This window comes from Danio aesculapii, chromosome 18, assembly GCF_903798145.1.
Source record: "Danio aesculapii chromosome 18, fDanAes4.1, whole genome shotgun sequence".
In the NCBI taxonomy this organism is placed as follows: domain Eukaryota; kingdom Metazoa; phylum Chordata; class Actinopteri; order Cypriniformes; family Danionidae; genus Danio; species Danio aesculapii.
Window position 1 is genome coordinate 25,628,387 of NC_079452.1, and position 20,835 is coordinate 25,649,221.

General features: G+C 33.4%; 1 protein-coding gene across 1 annotated transcript in view; it reads right to left on the minus strand.

The window, feature by feature from the left end:
- The window catches only part of nptnb (neuroplastin b), a 168,406-nt gene that overhangs the window by 81,125 nt on the left and 66,446 nt on the right, over window positions 1-20,835 (minus strand).

Consider the following 20,835-nt stretch of genomic DNA (forward strand, 5'->3'; position numbering starts at 1 on the left):
CATCAGAATTGCAAACATGGTTGTATTTCAGAAACTGCTGATCTACTGGGATTTTCACGCACAACCATCTCTAGGGTTTACAGAGAATGGTCTGAAAAAGTTCTGTGGTTTACTAGCGATTTTAAAGTGATATTGGTTTTTACACCCTTTATTTCCCTTAGACTGTAATAATAATACTGATGATCAGAGTCATTCTGGCTGCAGAAGAAGCTTTTGTGAAGGGCATCCTGAGTCGCGTCCAACTGAGGATCTGGCAACGCTGAGTGTGTTCAAGCAAGCATCAGAATTGCAAAACATGGTTGTATTTCAGAAACTGCTGATCTACTGGATTTTCACGCACAACCATCTCTAGGGTTTACAGAGAATGGTCTGACAAAGAGGAAATATCCAGTGAGCGGCAGTTCTGTGGGCGCAAATGCCTTGTTGATGCCAGAGGTCAGAGGAGAATGGCCAGACTGGTTCCAGCTGATAGAAAGGCAACAGTAACTCAAATAAGCACTCGTTACCATGTCATAAAGCGTAAATCATCTCAGACAGGTTTCTTGAACATGACAATGAGTTCACTGTACTCAAATGGCCTCCACAGTCACCAGAGCTCAATCCAATAGAGCACCTATGGGATGTGGTGGAACGGGAGATACTCATCATGGATGTGCAGCCGACAAATCTGCAGCAACTGCGTGATGCTATCATGTCAATATGGAGCAAAATCTCTGAGGAATATTTCCAGTAGCTTGCTGAATCTATGACACCAAGGATTAAGACAGTTTTGAAGGCTAAAGGGGGTCCAAACTAGTACTAGTAAGGTGTACCTAATAAAGTGGCCGGTGAGTGTATATATGAAAGATATCATCAGATGTTATTTTAGAGAGCAGGCGTGAGGTTCAGCTGTGTCCTCTTCATTTTCTGTCTGATTCAGGCTGAAACTGATACGGCTAACAGCTACTCTGACTGACAGTGTTTATACAACAGTGCATTCTCTTAGAGGCATGACACTTCCTGCTGACCTGACCCAATCCTCAAATCACAGCATATTATGTTAGCTGACCAATCAGAGCCTCTTGAGCGCAGGCTTTTGAAGGATCTAGGAAATATGATGTCGTTTTCATGTTAGCAGAGTAGCTGTATATAATCAAAGTCAGATATATGAATAAATAACCTGATTTTCTACAGGTGAAGCATGAACACACATCGCTTTACATCTTATAAACACAACAAAGCTTTAAAAACACACTCTGGACCACCCCTTTAACATCACGTTCAGTTCAGTGCATTACCGCCTGCTGTTTCTCTGTTATTGTGTGTGTGGTTTACTAGCGATTTCAAAGTGATATTGGTTTTTACACCCTTTATTTCCCTCAGACTGTAATAATACAACTGATGATCAGAGTCATTCTGGCTGCAGGAGAAGCTTTTGTTAACGGCAGCCTGAGACGCGTCCAACTGAGGATCTGGCAACGCTGAGTGTGTTAACGGGATCACTTGAGTTTTTCACCTCCGCTGGGAATTACAGCTCCGTGGAGGATAATAAAACACCACACACACACCAACACAAGCTGGCCACACACACACACCAGCTTGTGCACACACACACATGCATGCATACACATACTTACACATTACACATACACAGACTCACACATTTAGTCACATGCACACTTATACACATGTACACACACGCACATTTACAGACATACATGCACACACAAACACATGCATGCATACACACAAACTTACACATGCCTCAAACACACACACAAACACTTACACTCACACACACATGACTCAAACAAACAAACAAACACTTTCACACTCACATAAACACTTAGACAAACATTTTCACAAACATGCATGCATACACACACACACACACAAACTTACACGACTCAAACACACACAAACACTTGCACACACAGTTACACAAGACAAACATTTTCACACTCACACGTGCATTTCCAGACACAAACATTTTCACACACATGTAAACACACTTACACAAACTCAGTTACACAAGACTCAAACACTTTCACACACAGACTTATGCACATTTACACACACAAACACATGCATGCATACACAAACAGACACTAATACACACATGCACATTTACACACACTTACCCACACACACACACAAACACCCATGCATACACAAACAGATACTCATGTGCACACACATACACCACATATACAAGTATGTACACACAAACACATGCATGCACACACACACTCTGGTGTGTGTGTGTGTGTAGATGCATGCGTGTGTGTGTGCATGCATGTGTTTGTGTGTACATACTTGTACACACAAACACATGCATGCACACACACACGCATGCATCTACACACACACACACACACACACACGCACACACACACACACACACACACACCAGAGTGTTGAGTAGGTGTCTCGAGTGTCCCTCTGTGGATCTGTCTGCTGTATTAAACAGTGATCAGTGCTGATGATGTGATGATTGTAGAGTCAGGGTGTAATGCAGATCACCTCATGTTCATTTCTCCATCTGCATGTCTGCAGTCTCTGACACACGTGCACAGAATGACTCATTTTTACACTCATCAACTCTTAACACTAGCACAGGTGATACAGGATTCTGGATAAATCTCAACCTGAGTTAATGCACCACTGCAAATCTGCACACTGTCACACACACACACACACATCAACATGATGGATCAGTTATAGCTATAGCAATACACACACACATATATATATATATATATATATATATATATATATATATACACATACATATACACATACATACATACATATATATAATGTTGAAGTCAGAATTATTGTTTTTTATTATTATTTTATATTATATTTATTTTGTGTTATTTAAATTATTTTTTAGATATTTCCCAAATGATGTTTAACAGAGCAAGGAAATTTTCACAGTATTTCTGATAATATTTTTTCTTCTGGAGAAAGTCTTATTTGTTTATTTCAGCTAGAATAAAAGCAGTTTTTAATTTTTTTAATCCATTTTAAGGTCAATATATTAGCCCCTTTAAGCGATATTTGTTTTCAATAGTCTACAGAACAAACCATCATTATACAATAACTTGCCTAATTACCCTAAACCTGCCTAGTTAACCTAATTAACCTAGTTAAGCCTTTAAATGTCACTTTAAGCTGTATAGAAGTGTCTTGAAGAATATCTAGTCTAATATTATTTACTGTCATCATGACAAAGAGAAAATAAATCAGTTATTAGAGATGAGTTATTAAAACTATTATGATTAGAAATGTGTTGAGAAAATCTGCTCTACGTTAAACAGAAATTGGGGGAAAAATAAACAGTGGGGCTAATAACTCTGACTTCAACTATATATATATATAAATGCACTGCAAAAATGTGTTTCTTGCTTAAAACACTTGTCTTGTTTGTAGTCCAAATATCTCAAAATTCTTAAATCAAGAAGCATTTTCAAGATAAGCACAAAATATTGTTGTTTTCAGAAAAAAATGAGTTAAAATTAAGTTATTTTTTCCTTAAAACAAGCATAATCATATAAAAAGCATATCACAAAATAAGCAGAACAATTGTAGCTTGTTTTAAGGAAAAACTCACTACATTTTGACATGTATTTCTAAAAACAACAATAGTTTGTGCATGTCTAAAAAAATGCTTCTTTGATTTTAGAACTTTGAGATGTTTTGGACTAGAAACACAACACAACCTGGTACAGTCTTGATAGGATAAGCAGCTGGCTGGAAGTGCGATAAGCACATTCTTATAGTAGCATTTTCATGACACTGTATAACAATAATTTATATTTTTACAGTACTGTGACGGTTGGGTTTAAGGTTGGGGTGGGGGTAGGTGTTAAAAATACAATTTATTGGGTAATTTAATAGATAGCATAAATAATACTCGGTACAGTTACTGTTTTTACAATACTGTGACGGTTGGGTTTAGGGTGGGGGTAGATTCTAATAAATACAATAAATGGGTAATTAAATAAATAATATAAATAATTCTAGCTAACTTCCGGCCGCAACCATATTCGATCTAGCAATAACCACAAAACCTCGAAGTAAATGAGGCATTTTTTGCAGTGTGAGCTTTATTCATTATAATATTTATACCAAAATGGGCCGAGACATTTCCCAACATCTCAGACAAACAGACGCAAATAATGTTTTGATCTGCTTTTGAATACAGCTTTCATTTTTGAGCCTTTTTTCATACATAAACATGTTTTTAAATTGCATTTTATTAAGTGCTGGGCAAAGATTATACACTTTTTTAAATATAAGGGCCGTATCAATAAGGCACAAGATGTGTTTTGTGCAATTTGTTGCTACTTTTAGACCAGCGCAACCCTAATTTTCCTGTTTTGCGCCATGTTGTTTAATAGCAAATCCATTTGTGCCATTTTGTGGACTGATGGGGGTGCGGTCTATAAAGGAGGTGTGTTAAGGTGCGTTGTTTGTGCGTTGCTTCAGACCATTTCAATGTGGTGATGTCATTGACCCATGAAAACTTCCTGCTTGTATCAAATGATTTCATAACTGTAATAAAAGCAATTTAATCATGACTTAATGTTAAAATAGCTGTCATAAGATTATTTATCAATATGTGGATCTTTTTCTTCTCGGAAGCTATAGAAATTAAAAATGTAAAACAGGAAATATGTTGGGAGTATTGTTTTTTTACATCCATCAAAATGGTCTATATTGAGGAACTGAAATAGACCATGCCATTGACCATCTAAAAGCTGCTCTAAAGTCCAGCGCAGAGCGCGTTAGTTATGAGCCTATGCAGGTCCAAACACTTACACACTGCTGAGTACACACAAGATGTACAGCAATACACAATATCTTTACATATTCTCTTCAGTGAAGTGAGTTTCCACCGTTTCCTCACTCCTCCCAAGTAAAGGAGTAAAGGAAAGAGTAAAAGTAAAGTAAAGAGAAAGTAAAGAGGCTGAATAGAGGAGGCTTGTTCTTTATCCTCGCGCTGCAGATGCTCTGTTTAACTGTTTTCTCACTAATGAAGTGTTCAGTTTTTTACACTTACAAAGTCCGCCATGTAAATAGCAAATGCACCATGGAGCGACACAACAGGACTCTTAAAGGGAATGAGAGATGAGACTCTGATTGGTTTAATGCAGGTTATGCTCAAAACACACCCAGAACTCATTAAGAGAATAGCTCAACCCTGTTAGACCATGCGCCGGGGCACAGAGCGGATTGTTCCATCCTTAAAATAGCAAAAGTGGATTCAGACATGGCCTTAATGCTTTGCTCCATGAGCTTTAGACTTTGCGCCTAGACCGTTAAAATAGAGCCCTTTGTGTATATTTGACCTCATATAATAATATATATAATTTTCTCAAATATATTCATGCATGTATTTATTTTGTTTATATAAAATAAAAGGTTAAAATCTAAATAAAATAAAATTCCAAAATTATATTTGACATAATATATAGTATATGTGTTTGCTGTATATATTTATTATGCATGTAAAAATAAACAAAACATTTTTAATCACAATTAATATTTGCCCAGTACTAATATTTTGGTTTATTATTTGTCCTTTTAAGTATTTTGACATTATACAGTTATTCTCCAACTATTTACATGTTTAAATAGCATTTCAAACTCTATCAAAGCTGCATTAACATTTAACAAATCAGCAGTGTTTAGTAAAATACCGCAATACTCTTACATCAACACTAGAAATCTGAAATTAAATAAAGTTAAGCACGTTTCTATAACACTGTTGGAAGATTTGTCTATATTATTAACTATTAATAAGCAGCAAACTTTGGCGGCATGGTGGCTCAGTGGTTAGTACTGTCACCTCACAGCAAGAAGGTCGCTGGTTCGAGTTCCAGCTGGGTCAATTGGCATTTCTGTGTGGAGTTTGCATGTTCTCCCCATTTTAGCCTGAGTTTCCTCCTGGTGCTCCAGTTTCCCCCACGAGTCCAAACACATGCGCTATAGGGGAATTGATGAACTAAATTGTCCGTAGTGTTTGTGTGTGTGTGTGTGTGTGTGTGTGTGTGTGTGTGTGTGTGTGTGTGTGTGTGTGAATGAGTATGTATGGGTGTTTCCCACTGATGGGTTGCAGCTAGAAGGGCATCCGCTGTGTAAAACATATGCTGGAATAGTTGGTGGTTCATTCCACTGTGGCGACCTCTGATAAATAAAGGGACTAAGCCGAAGGAAAATGAATGAATGAATGAATGAATGAAAGCAAAATCATAGTTAAAATAAAACTGACCCAAACTAGCGAGCATAAACTTGCTTGATGTTATGTTGCTGTATTTTTAGAAAACAAGACTCAATATCTTACAGCATTTTTGCATTAATCAACATCATATCTTTACAAATAAGATCTTTGAAGCTTCCTTCATTTTTCGCAGTCCTCGCTAGCTGGTTTGAGACGGTTCAGCAGTGTGACAAATGAATTAAAAGTACAAATATTTCAATTAATATGAGGTCAGAAGAAGTTGCATGCATAATAACTACAAGAACGAGGATCAAAACGCAGTTTAAAACACAGTTTCAGATAAAGTACAGCATGTCACGCCACAGGACACGCCAGAGATATGAGCCTTAAACAGGATTAATACTATAATTAGCATCTCAAAAGCTGTAGCTCCCAATGTAAAGTTTACCAAAAAATGAATATTTTGCCCTCGTTTCCTTCGTTTAAAAAAAGATATTTAGTAGAATGTTCATGCTGCTCTTTTACAAACAACCCACTGCAATCAGAATCTCTTATCACAACAGAAGTCATAAGAAAACAAAGGCAAACTAATATGTGGGGTTTTCTCTTCTGATATATGGAAATGGGAACTCCCTGTACAATGGAAGATTATTCAATTATACTGTATGTGTGACGGCTCATGATCAGACTTTTAGATTATTGTGTAAACAATTGTTTTGGTTGGCACAAGTGTGAGATTTTTCTTTTGTTTGTTTTTATTACTGTAAAAAATCCTGGTTGCCTTAAAATTTTAAGCTGAATCAAATTAACCCTTATGAGTCAATTGAACTTATATTATGTCCAACTGACTGAAAACAGCTTGCGTAACTTATTAAACTAAGTTAAAACATGATTAACTTAGATTAATAAGTTACAGTGACCTAAAAACATATGCTGTCAGGGTTAATTGATCATATAAGTTTTTACATTGGACTATTTTATTTTTCATTTTATTTTTATAATATATATTTTGTGGGTCAATCATTGTTCCAGTTATTTTGTTTTTGAGCTTATTTTGCTCAGACAAATAGATCAATTGTTTATTTATTTATTTATTTTTACAATAACTGGATATTTAGCTGGGATGTACATTTTGTAAGTTTATATTTTATTTATTTCTATATAATAGATTTTGTGGCTCAATAATCATTCTAATTATTCTGGATTCTGTAATAATTTTGCTCTGACAAAAGATTATTAGATTGATTAATTTATCGATGTTTTTTATTTTTATTTTTTTATTTTACTTTTTTTTTTTACAATATCTGAATATTCAAAAACAGTATAACATTCAAATAGACAAATAGTTATTGATGTTCAGTTTTTTATATTAATATTTTAAGTAGATATTCAGATGGGACATTCATTTTCTATAATTAAATTTTATTTTGCTTTATTTATTAGAGATTTTGGAGGTCAATAATTGTTTGAATCATTTTGGATCCAAGATTAATTTGCTCATTAAAATAATTAGATTTATAAGTTGTTGATTGTTTATTTATTTATTTTTACAATAACTGGATATTTAGCTGGAATATGAATTTTCCAAGTTTTTATTTATTTTATTTTTATTTTTTTCATTTTTATAAATAGGTTTTGGGGTTCAATAATCGTTCCAATCATTCTGGATTATGTGATTATTTTGATCAATATCTGAACATTGAAAATAAAGTATAACATTCACATAGATCAATAGTTTATTTACATTTGAAGTCAGAATTATTCACCCCTTTTGAATTTATTTTTCTTTTTTAAATATTTCCCAAATGATGTTTAACAGAGCAAGAAAATTTCCACAGTATGTCTGATAATATTTTTTCTTCTGGAGAAAGTCTTATTGGTTTATTTCGGCTAGAATAAAAGGAGATTTTAGTTTTCAAGAACCATTTTAAGGTCAATATTATTAGCCCCTTTAAGCTATATATTTGTTTTTATCATTATACAATAACTTGCCTAACTACCCTAACCTGCCTAGTTAACCTAATTACCCTAGTTAAGCCTTTAAATGTCACTTTAAGCTGTATAGAAGTGTCTTGAAGAATATCTAGTCTAATATTATTTACTGTCATCATGACAAAGAGAAAATAAATCAGTTATTAGAGATGAGTTATTAAAACTATTATGATTAGAAATGTGTTGAAGAAATCTGCTCTCCGTTAAACAGAAATTGGGGGAAAAAATAAACAGGGGGGCTAATAATTCTGACTTCAACTGTATGTTCAGTTTTATTATTATTATTTTACAGTAACTAGATAATCAGCCTGTACACACCTTCTCTACAATTTAATTTTATTTCATTTTTATAATATAGATTTTGGAATTTATTAATTGTTCGGATCATTTTGGATCCAAGATTATTTAACTCAGCTCATTTCTTCTTTCTTTTATTTGTTTTATTATTTTTTCTTTTACAAAAACTGAATATTCAGCTGGGATATGAATTTCTAAGTTCATTCATTCATTTTCCTTCAGCTTAGTCTCTTTATTCATCAGGGGTCACTGCAGTGGAATGAACTGCCAACTTATCCAGCATATGTTTTACACAACAGATGTCCTTCCAGCTGCAACCCAATACTGGGAAACACCCACACACTCAGTCTCTCTCACACACACAACACACACACACTCATACACTACGACCAATTTAGTTAATCAATTCCCCTTGTGCTTGGACTGTGGGGGAAACCGGAGCATCCGGAGGAAACCCACAGCAACACCGGAAGAACATCCAAACTCCACACAGAATTGTCAACTGACACAGCCGAAACTCAAACCAGCGACCTTTTTGCTGTGAGGCCACAGTGGTAACCACTGAGCCACCGTGCCGCCCTAATGTTTTTACAATAATCAGGTATTCAGCGGGAAAATGGTCTAAGATGATTTACTTCTAATTAAATGATTATAATATAGATTTTGTGAGTCAATAACTGTTCTTATTTTAGATTCACTCAGACAAATAGATCAATAGTTGTTATTTATTTTATTTTATTTTATTCTATTTTACAGTAACTAGATATTCTGGGATAGGAATTTTATTTTTTTGGGATAAATTAAATAGATTTTGGAGCTTGATTGTTCCAATAATTTTGGATCTGTGCTTATTTTGCTCAGAAATATAAACCAGTAGTTTGACTGATTGATTAATTTGTTATTTATAAATAAAAAGATCAATAACAGGACAATGAGCTAGGACATGACTTTTCTACATTTTTATTTTATTTATTTATTTTTATAATATTTCCAATCATTATTTTCATTAATTGTTTCCAATCAATTTGGATTTTTGTTTATTTTGCTCAGGCAAATGGATCAATAGTTGTTATTTATTTTATTTTATTCTATTTTACAGTAACTGGATGTTCAGATGGGATATAAATTTAAGTTTTATTAAATTTTTTTGGATTAAATTAAATAGATTTTGGAGCTTAATTGTTCCAATCATTTTCGGATCTGTGCTCACTTTGCTTAAAACTATAGATCAATAATTTGACTGATTGATTAATTTGTAATTTATATATATTTTTATATTTATTTATTCTTTTTTTTAAATAATATTTCCAATCATTATTTTCATTAATTGTTCCAATCAATTTGGATTTTTGCTTGTTTTTGCTCAGGCAAATGGATCAATAGTTTGATTTATTTATAGTTTGTTTAAAAAAAAATAATTTTTTTAAATTATCGTGTTTTTATGATAAGATATTTAGCTGGGAAGTATTCAATTTTATTAATTTAAAATTTTTATGACATTTTGAGGGTATAATAATCACTATTTTTGTTATTTCCCTTCTCTCTCAATACATGTCAAAATGCACAACAGCACTCTAAAACATACAGTCATTTGAAGAAAATCCTATAAATAATGTGCGGAATAGAAAAATAGACGTCAGAATCTTCATTTATGACTGAACTCTGCATGAAAACACGACTGTTGGCCAGGCATAGTAACTCATGTGCTATTTATACCCAGAAGAGCCTTTATACGGTGAATTGTTGATTGAGGTCAGATTAGACATGGTTCATAGACATATTCACGCCGCAATGAAAGCTCCCTTTCAGATTATAGTCCACAGCACCAGCAGAAAAACCACAACACTGAGCACAATCCGCCCAATAAAGGCAGTCCATTAAGACTTACTGGATTCCCTTGCACAAAAATAACTCCAGTTCTGCTCCTCGTGTCTGTTCTAATAATAGACATGGCATGCGGAGAAAACCAAGAAAAAGCCATTTGCAGACCTGCAGAAATCTCTGAGATGCTCTTATGAGGGCTCTTTATAGGGTGCTACTGTATTCTTGAGGGCCTCAAAACTCTAATAGTCTACACTTTACAAAATATCCCTAAATATGCAGTTTTACATATTTTGTGATGCTTTGAATTGCATTATGGGATATTGATCTTCCTTGTGACAGCTTTTAACCTTCAAGAGTTTTAAATAAGTGACTTTTATGGAACATTTTTAATAGTTTAAAGTGAAATGTTGTCTGGATTGGTGTTAGAGCTACATCATTTCAGCATTGATATCAAAATGTGTGCATATGCAATAGTCACATCACACACATCTGCAATGCCGAGTTAACATTAGAGTGTAATTTTTACATTTACATAATAATAAAGCATGCATGTTTTTTTTACTTTTATCTGTGCTTTACTGCCTACTGCCATTCACTGCCCTACAGAATAGTCCCAATTAACCTAAATTAATACATTTGATAACACTTTAAAGGGTCATGAAACACTCCCGATCTCAGCAGAGTGTTTTCACACCTCTAGTTTGTAAAAAAAGTCAGGAAAGTGGGTGAGTCCAGCTTGTTTTGTTTAGGTATCCTGCATATTACAGGTGTTCTCAGTGGCTTTGGTGCATTTCTCACAACACTATTTATATTGCACAACAGTTCATGCATTTCTCAAAACAATTAGTACAAACTGTAAAACCTAGTGGATAACCTGAAAAAGCATGTCACTGTCTCAAAATGGAGAGCTCATTCCTCAAAAGCAAGTATTGATGTCTATGAAAGTATCAGTGTCATCAAGATGAAGAGTCCTGACACCATTGTTTATGAAGAAGATAGTCAAATGGCTTCATCATGTTTTCATTATCAGTTTACTCTGTAAATGTTTTCCAATGCAAAAAGGTCAGATTTTAGTGACACGTCCTGAAAATTATCAAGACAAGCACTAGATACTATTTGCACAGCCTTTTGAAAACTACAGTAAAGTTCGACATCACTGTATTTAGTGAGGTATCTGAGTACAAGACACTGAATATGTATGTTTCACATGTTACTGCATTTGCTCTTTGCAATTCTAATTTATTCACAGCATTGTGCAACAGAACCCAGGCTCATTCTGAAAACGTAAGTCCCGAGAACGTTTCTGGAGAGCGCGAATTATGTAGCCGGAGGTACGTATGGCTGCATTTCATTTTTTAAGCGAACGCTGCAGGATGGTATGACGCCGTTCCTTTTAGCGCTCGCCGGCTGACCGCTTACCTTCGTGTGGAGGGCTTTTCCGACCGCAACAGTTTGTCCGGTAGCTCGTAATGTGCGTCGGCGGACTCGCGACGCAGAGAGGAGACTGACCACGACGACGAACAGGTTCGAAGCCCGGGGAAGAGCGGTTCCAGAAATCCGGTAAGACTAAAACAGAATCCAGAAATAAAGCGAAGAGGTTCATAACAGGGTGAGAATGTAGGTAAAATCTGAAAACGTGGTGAAAAAATAAAATAAAAAATAAAAAAAATCGGACGAGGGCTTTTCTTTTTCTGGACAGCTTTTGTAAATCGTTGGTTGGGTTTAGGGCGGGCGGGTCAATCGGTAAAAATTGGTTGGTTGGGTTCGGGGAATTCAGCCAGTCGTTCAGCCAGGACAGACAGACGTTCATGTCGATAGCGGCCTCTGGTGGGTTTACGCGGAGAACAGACGCGGGCGCAAACGGCACTCGCGGGAGGCATCCGAGAAGCAAAAAAGGCGCACAACAGCGGCCTCTCGCGGATGCGACGAAAACCAAAAACTGCAAAATACGTATCTCCCCGGGACGTATTTCACCGGTCTCCAGAAATGTCCTCGGGACTACATTTTCAGAATGAGCCTGGGTTGGAATAAACACACCCTATTTACAAAAAAACATACACTCCTTTGTGTAGAGCTGTGCACAACTGTAGACAATATTACAGTACATATTGTACTGAACTACAACATGCATAGATTCTGTTAATCATTCATGAAAGTGTTCAATTTAGAAGACATTTTTCAGGAAAAAAAAAGATTTAAAAAGTTATCAAATTATCTTGACAGATTTTGACAGCTAGTTCAAGATTTTTGTATGTAACGACTCCATGGAAATGAGGACTATTAGTTTAATATGGAATAATTATTCAGCATTCACAAGTTCAGTTCATTTTGACTGACATGATAAGCAAATGATGTGGCCTTCTCCATAAACATGTACACACACACACAGTCTGGAGGAGACAGACTTGCATCCCATCATCCTCTGCTCCACACGACAAAACCCACACTCAATATCACGACAAGAAATCGGGCTGCACAATGCATTGTTTTAGCATTCGCAATGGACACAAGAGTGTTATGATGTGTTTAACTAAGGGTAGTCTTTAGCTTTATGCTGATGATACCGCCATTTATGTGTCAGATTCTGCTATCTTACAAATTCAGTTGTGCCTTCAGTATGATTTTAATGTCTTACAAAATTGGCTTTAGATAATAAATTAGTGCTTAATAAAACTAGGTCTTACATTAGGATTTTTAGTTCCAGACAAAAGCTATTCCTATTCTATATTATGTAATGACGGTACTTCTTTGGATGATTCTGAACTATCCTTTAAAGGGCACATAGTTTACCTCTTTTTTCTGATTTAATATTAATATTCTGGTTCTTCTGAGTGTGCCAGTTCAGCTTCAGTTTAAAACACAATTCAGATTTTTTTATTATAATGTGTTAAAGTGTCATGTTGGGGGCGTGTCCACAGCTCACTGATTTAGGGGTGTGTTGCTTCACATGTAGATTAGTTTCGGCTTCCCGCCCAACGTAACAAGGGGGCGGGGCCATGACCCGCTTTGTGTTTGCAACACAGACAGGCAGATTGAAAGGAGGAGGAGAGGAGCAGCATTCAGTCGTACATGTACGACTCGGACACAGACCAAGCAGAGAGTACAAAATAATTAGTGTCTTTGTACAGTTTTACAGCCAACTGTGTGCTAGTTTCAAGTGCCGAGCTTGTACACAGAAACTAATAACCACGCACACTGAATTAACTTTGACTGAGGCACCGGATGCTCCGCTCGAAGCCTCGACACGACACACCAGACACTCTCTGTGGCGCACCAGAAACATGAAGTGTCCCGAATCGTCGCGCCACGCATTTTTGAATTCTAAACACAGGTTTCTGCAGCGGTCCGCGGTGCCCAGCCGTCGACTTGAGTGTACCCTGATAGAAACCGATGTTTAGAATTATAAAACGCATGCTAGTTAAGATCACAGGGAGCTTCTGGGATAGCGAGAAATGCAAACGGCTGAAGTATAAGGTAGACTCAATGAGAAGTACACATGTTTGCAAACCTACCTAAAGATACAACCAATAATTCCGATTAGAGCGATAATGTGGAGAATATTGATCTTGTGTTGAGCCCAATGAGCCTTGCATCTAAAAATAGAGCTAGCGTGTTCCTTTAGCGATATCGCTTCAACTCACACTGAAAATGGCGGACGTGAATCAACAAACTGAGGATATGATGACGCGCCTGTCAATCAATATTGGGGGGGGGACCGCTCTCCTGCGTCAGGTAGCAGTCGATTTGAAAACCGCTCCAATTGGTCCATCGTTTTTTATGTTGTTAAATTAAAAAAAAAAGCACTGGGTGTGGTTTTATCAGCCCAATATGACGCTCTATACACCATACATGCACATATGTCTGTCCAAACAGCTTGAAAAGTTGATTTTTTACCATAGGTGCCCTTTAAATCACATGTTAATCATATTGTTAGTAAAGTGAACCTTGGAATTAGTACCCTACATCGGTATAGAAATAGTTTTTCTATAGTTGTGATTTTCGTCTACCAGACTGCATCGAAATTAGATTTTGCTCCTCTTAATACAGCATATAATAGACTTTGTAGATTTGTTCTGGGTTGTTCTTTTTATACACATCAATGTATAATGTATGATCTACAGCAGTGGCCACACAATACAACATATTCACTGGCTTCAATTTATATTTAAATGTATTCATTTTAAGTATACTTAGTTTTTAATAACAATATTTTGTATTTTTCCTTTAAATTGTCAAGACATTCTGTTCAGACGTATGTTTTTGTTAATCGCTTTAAAAATCTATTGGTAAAAGATTTTGGTCCCTATTGTACACTCAGCACAATAAGGCGCAACACGTGTTTCCATGATGTGTTGCTATTTTTATACCAACGCAACAGCAATTTTCCTATTTTCCGCCACGTTGTTTAAATAGCAAATCCATTTGCGCTACTTTGTGGACTCATGAGTTTTCCGGTCTAGAAAAGAGGTGTGTTAAGGCGCACTGTTAGTGTGTTGCTATTGTGAGGAACTGAAATAGACTGTTCAATAGACCAGCTGAAAGCAGGTTTAAAGTCCAGCGCAGAGCACGTTAGTTGTGCGCCTCGCTTACACATTGCTTAAAACACGCAGGATGTACAGCACTACGCATATATTTACAAATGAAAAAGAATTAAAGGATTAAAATACTTTTAAAAATACTACTTTCTACATAAATATAAACCACTGCCTCCATGTCTTCATCTCGAGGGGCTTTTTTTAGTTTAGGCTATTCATGACAATTTGCTTTTGTATAATGTTATTATTCATCAGTATTATTCATTATATGCATATTTATATTTGTTTTATTAAAAACAAGCTTAGATTTGTCCATCTGTCAGGTTTTAGACCATATGGAGCACAGCATGTGTATTTGGATATAACTGTTTTGACCACACTTCCTTATTATTGTTCATTTATCGTTTGCTGGAAATTAGTACTAAATTTAGAAATAGGTTTGACACAAATCTTTGCGCTTAACCAACAAAATTAATTATGTATAGGCTAATGGATGTCTGTGCGTACACACATTTCCTTATCTACGAAAGAGAGAAAGTGAAAGTAAAGAATGAGGAGGCTCATCTCTCATTCTTGCGCTGCAGGTGCTCTGGTTAGTGAAGTGTTCAGTTTTTACACTTACAAAGTTCGCCATGTAAATAGCAAATGCGCCATGGCGCGACGCAACTGACTCTTAAAGGAAATGGGAGATGAGACTCTGATGGTTTATTCTCAAAACACACCTATAACTCATTAAGAGAATAAGCTCAACCCTGTTAGACAATGCACCGTGGCGTAGAGCGTATTTTTCCTTCCTTAAAATAGCAAAAGTGGATTCAGACATGACCTTAATGCTTTTGCGCCCTGAACTTCAGACTTTGCACCTAGATTGCTAAAATAGAGCCCTAAATGAAGGGCCAATAGATTGGAATAATTTACCTGATAACATTCGTTCCATTGTTATCATTTAAGGTGTTTAAGCAAACTCTTCTATCATATTTTACTTTGGACTGTACTTGTTTTTCCTAGGGATGTTATTATTATGTGGTGATTTGATTCACTGATCTATATATATATATATATATATATATATATATATATATATAATATATATATATATATATATATATTATATATATATATATATATATATATATATATATATATATAATATATATATATATATTAGAATTATTAGCCCCCTGTTTATTTTTTCCCCCAATTCTGTTTAACAGAGAGCAGATTTTCTCAACACAGTTCTAATCATAATAGTGTTAATAACTCATCTCTAATAACTGATTTATTTCTCTTTGTCATGATGACAGTAAATAATATTAGACTAGAATTCTTCAAGACACTTCTATACAGCTTAAAGTGACATTTAAAGGCTTAACTAGGTTAATTAGGTTAACTAGGCAGGTTAGGGTAATTAGGCAAGTTATTGTATACCAAACCAAAACAAATATAGCTCAAAGGGACTAATAATATTGTCTTTAAAATCGTTCATAAAAAATTAAAAACTGCTTTTATTCTAGCTGAAATAAAACAAATAAGACTTTCTCCAGAAGAAATAATATTATCAGACATACTGTGAAAATTTCCTTGCTCTGTTAATCATCATTGGGAAATATTTAAAAAATAAAAATAAATTCACAGGGGGGCTAATAATTCTGACTTCAACTGTGTATTGTTCTATGTATATGTATGTATCCTATTTTCCTTTTGTTTATGTTTGTGTTTGTTTTTATGTGTGTTGAATTGTGTAATTTATGTTTTGTTTTTGTCTTTTGGTGTTATTATAGTGATCAGTTGTGGGGACCCCCTTTAAAATGAGATAGTACAACTCAAGGGGTTTATCCTAATGAATAAAAATCAAATGTTCAGTGTCACACTATTGCTTTTCTTCTTCTGAAAGTCTTGATAACACCATCGTGGAGTTTTTCTGTCATTATTTCAGCAAATAGGATTGTAAATAAAAGATTTGTAGTACTCTCCCTTTCACTGTGCTCAGAGTTTACCTACTATGATGACTTCTGCTACTGAGAAACACAAATGTCTGTATTATAATTGATCATTGGCATGTTTTTGAGGCTCGTGACTGTATATAACAGAGGCCAGCTAGTGAAGTGCTGTGCAGGTAGAACTCACTCCTCTGACCTCACGGAGCGTGTTGGGTGGTGTAGGACCGGCAGGGTTACATTGGTGCCATGAAGCGGATGGGAGTGAGGTTTAGAGGGGTGAGTGTTCTCGTTACAGCTTTTAATTTGTTTGTTAGATATTAATACAGACGCACTGCCATACAGAATCATCCCAATCAATCTAAAAATGATCAATTGTTTCCCAATAGAGAGATAACGCAAGTCATCTGGTGAAATTGTACTCGTATCACAATAAATATCACAGCAAGTAATGCACAGGTGGTGTTCTCCATGAACATGTAAAGTCACATACACACAGTCTGGAGGAGACAGATTCGCATCCCATCATCCTCTGCTCCACACAACAAACTACACTCAATATCACGACTACAAGAGCTGCACACTATTGCATGAACAAATATCAGACAAATCAGACAAATATTGAATATGTGTCACTTTTTACAGCAAAGTTTCATTAGTTCATGTATTTATTAACATTAACTAATTATAAACAATACTTGTACGGCATTTATTAACCATAGTTCAACATTGCATTACAATATTAACATCCAAATTCATGCTATCCAAATAACATTTACAGCTACACATTTTTACATCATATATATATATATATATATATATATATATATATATATATATATTCTCTCCATTAAACAGAAATTAGGGAAAAAATAAACAGGGGGCTAATAATTCTGACTTCATCTGTACACTGTAAAAGACTTGTAATTTTCATTAAAAATGTGAATATTTTCTTTAAAACATTTATATTCTGGATTGATTATAAAATATTTAGAAGATTTTGCTAATAAATTAAGAGATAAATTTCACTTATTTTTTTAGGCAAACCATGTGCAAAGGGGTATATGCTGAAGCATGCTAATAGGACTTTGAATTTGCCAGTAACCTAAGTTAATCGTTTCCGGTGAATTGTATGCCAATGCAAAATCTGCGCATTTAAGGTCAGTTTTCTTTAAAAATCAGCGATCTCCACTGGCTGAGTGATATCTGATATAAAGTGGTCTCAGATTGTACAAGAAGCACTGCATTAAATAACATTTCCCCTGCCATGTCTTTATAATATGAGCATTTATTTTACCCAAGTATATTCAATGGAGCTTCTGCGCTAGCCTGCCGAATCTGACAGGCGTGCGAGCAAATGGCTTTTTGTCTTGTTTTATGCTTGAGCAACTAAATGAATGCCAAGTCTGTTTAACTGATTGTATTTGAATTACATTACAATATCGACACTGTAAAAGGAACCGTATAAAATAGGTCATCGGAAGTTTATCAGTATGGGAAAAAATCTAGTGCTGAACTTAATTTATACAAGTATGCAATACACAAATTCTGTCAGATTTTGTCTAGAACGTGACCATTCCTACAAAAGAAAGTTGACAGAACATTTTGTCCATGACATTTTTTTTCAGAGCTTAACATTGCTGTAAATTTTAAATAGATTTATTTAACAACTTGTACATATCATTTTGCTATCAGTGGAACATGTAATAAAATGATCTTTGGCAAAATGCATTGTGTATGTACAGTATAATAAATTATAATTGATATATTTTACATTTTATGAATGAGTAATTTTCATAAATTAATATGAGTAAATGGTGGTTGATTTGTTTAAATTACAAAAGCACATTCCACTAATAATATTGAATTCTTCATCTATCAGTCAAAAAATCCTAGCATTTTTCATATCATTCATTCAAGTGTTTTTTGATAAAAAAAAAATCTTGAAAATTACTTAAAAATAATAAATAATACTACTATTTGTTACTACTATTTTTTTAAGTAAATAGCACATAAGATTTTTTACAGTATATATATATATATATATATATATATATATATATATATATATATATATATATATATATATATATACAAATCTATTGATCTAAATGTATTAATGAATTTGTTATCTCATATTAACTAATGTTAATAAAGCATTAAGTCATTATTGAGCTGTGAACTGAAGGTAAACTGATCTGACTGGGTTTTTTTTGGTCCTTTAATAATGCATTAATGAATGTTGCATTACCTTATATATGCAGTATAATAATAAATGTATAAATCTATTCATTTAAATGTATGAATACATGTGTTATAGCTCATATTAACTAATGTTCAACATATCCTACAGTATAAACGTCATTTATTGAGCTGTGAACTGATCTGACTTGTTTTTTTTTTTTTGTCCTTTAATATGCATTAAGGAATGTTGCATTATGATATATGCCGTATAATAATAAATGTATAAATCTATTCATTTAAATGTATTAATACATGTGTTATAGCTCATATTAACTAATGTTAACAATATCCTTAATGTGTTTAAAGTCATTTATTGAGCTGTAAAGTGAAGGTAAACTGATCTGATTGGGGTGGTTTTTTTTGGTCCTTTAATAATGCATTAATGAATGTTGCATTAATTTATAATAATAATAATAATAATAATAATAATAATACATTTATAAATATATTCATCTAAATGTATTTTTCAATGTATTTTAGCTCATATTGACTAATGTTCAACAATATCCTTACAGTATAAAGTCATTTATGGAGCTGTGAACTGATCTGACTTGTTTTTTTTTGTCCTTTAATAATGCATTAATGAATGTTGCATTACTTTATAATCATAATAATAATAATAATAATAAATGTATAAATCTATTCATCTAAATGTATTAATAAATGTGGCATTACTTTATAATAATAATATATAATAATAATAATAATAATAATAATAATAAGAATAATAATAATAATGATAATAATAAATGTATAAATCTATTCATCTAAATGTATTAATACATGTGTTATAGCTCATATTAACTATTGTTAAACAATATCCTTAATGTGTTATGTATAAAGTCATTTATTGAGCTGTAAAGTGAAGGTAAACTGATCTGATTGGGGTGTTTTTTTTCCGTTCTTTAATAATGCATTAATGAATGTTGCATTACTTTATAATAATAATAATAATAATAATAATAATAATAATAATAATAATAATAATAATAATAATAATAAATGTATAAATCTATTCATCTAAATGTATTAATACATGTGTTATAGCTCATATTAACTAATGTTCAACAATATCCTTACAGTATAAAGTCATTTATTGAGCTGTGAACTGATCTGACTTGTTTTTTTTTTTGTCCTTTAATAATGCATTAAGGAATGTTGCATTATGATATATGCCGTATAATAATAAATGTATAAATCTATTCATTAAATGTATTAATACATGTGTTATAGCTCATATTAACTAATGTTAAACAATATCCTTAATGTGTTTAAAGTCATTTATGAGCTGTAAAGTGAAGGTAAACTGATCTGATTGGGGTGGTTTTTTTTGGTCCTTTAATAATGCATTAATGAATGTTGCATTAATTTATAATAATAATAATAATAATAATAATAATAATACATTTATAAATATATTCATCTAAATGTATTTTCAATGTATTTTAGCTCATATTGACTAATGTTCAACAATATCCTTACAGTATAAAGTCATTTATGAGCTGTGAACTGATCTGACTTGTTTTTTTTGTCCTTTAATAATGCATTAATGAATGTTGCATTACTTTATAATAATAATAATAATAATAATAAATGTATAAATCTATTCATCTAAATGTATTAATAAATGTGGCATTACTTTATAATAATAATAATAATAATAATAATAATAATAATAATAATAAGAATAATAATAATAATGATAATAATAAATGTATAAATCTATTCATCTAAATGTATTAATACATGTGTTATAGCTCATATTAACTATTGTTAAACAATATCCTTAATGTGTTAT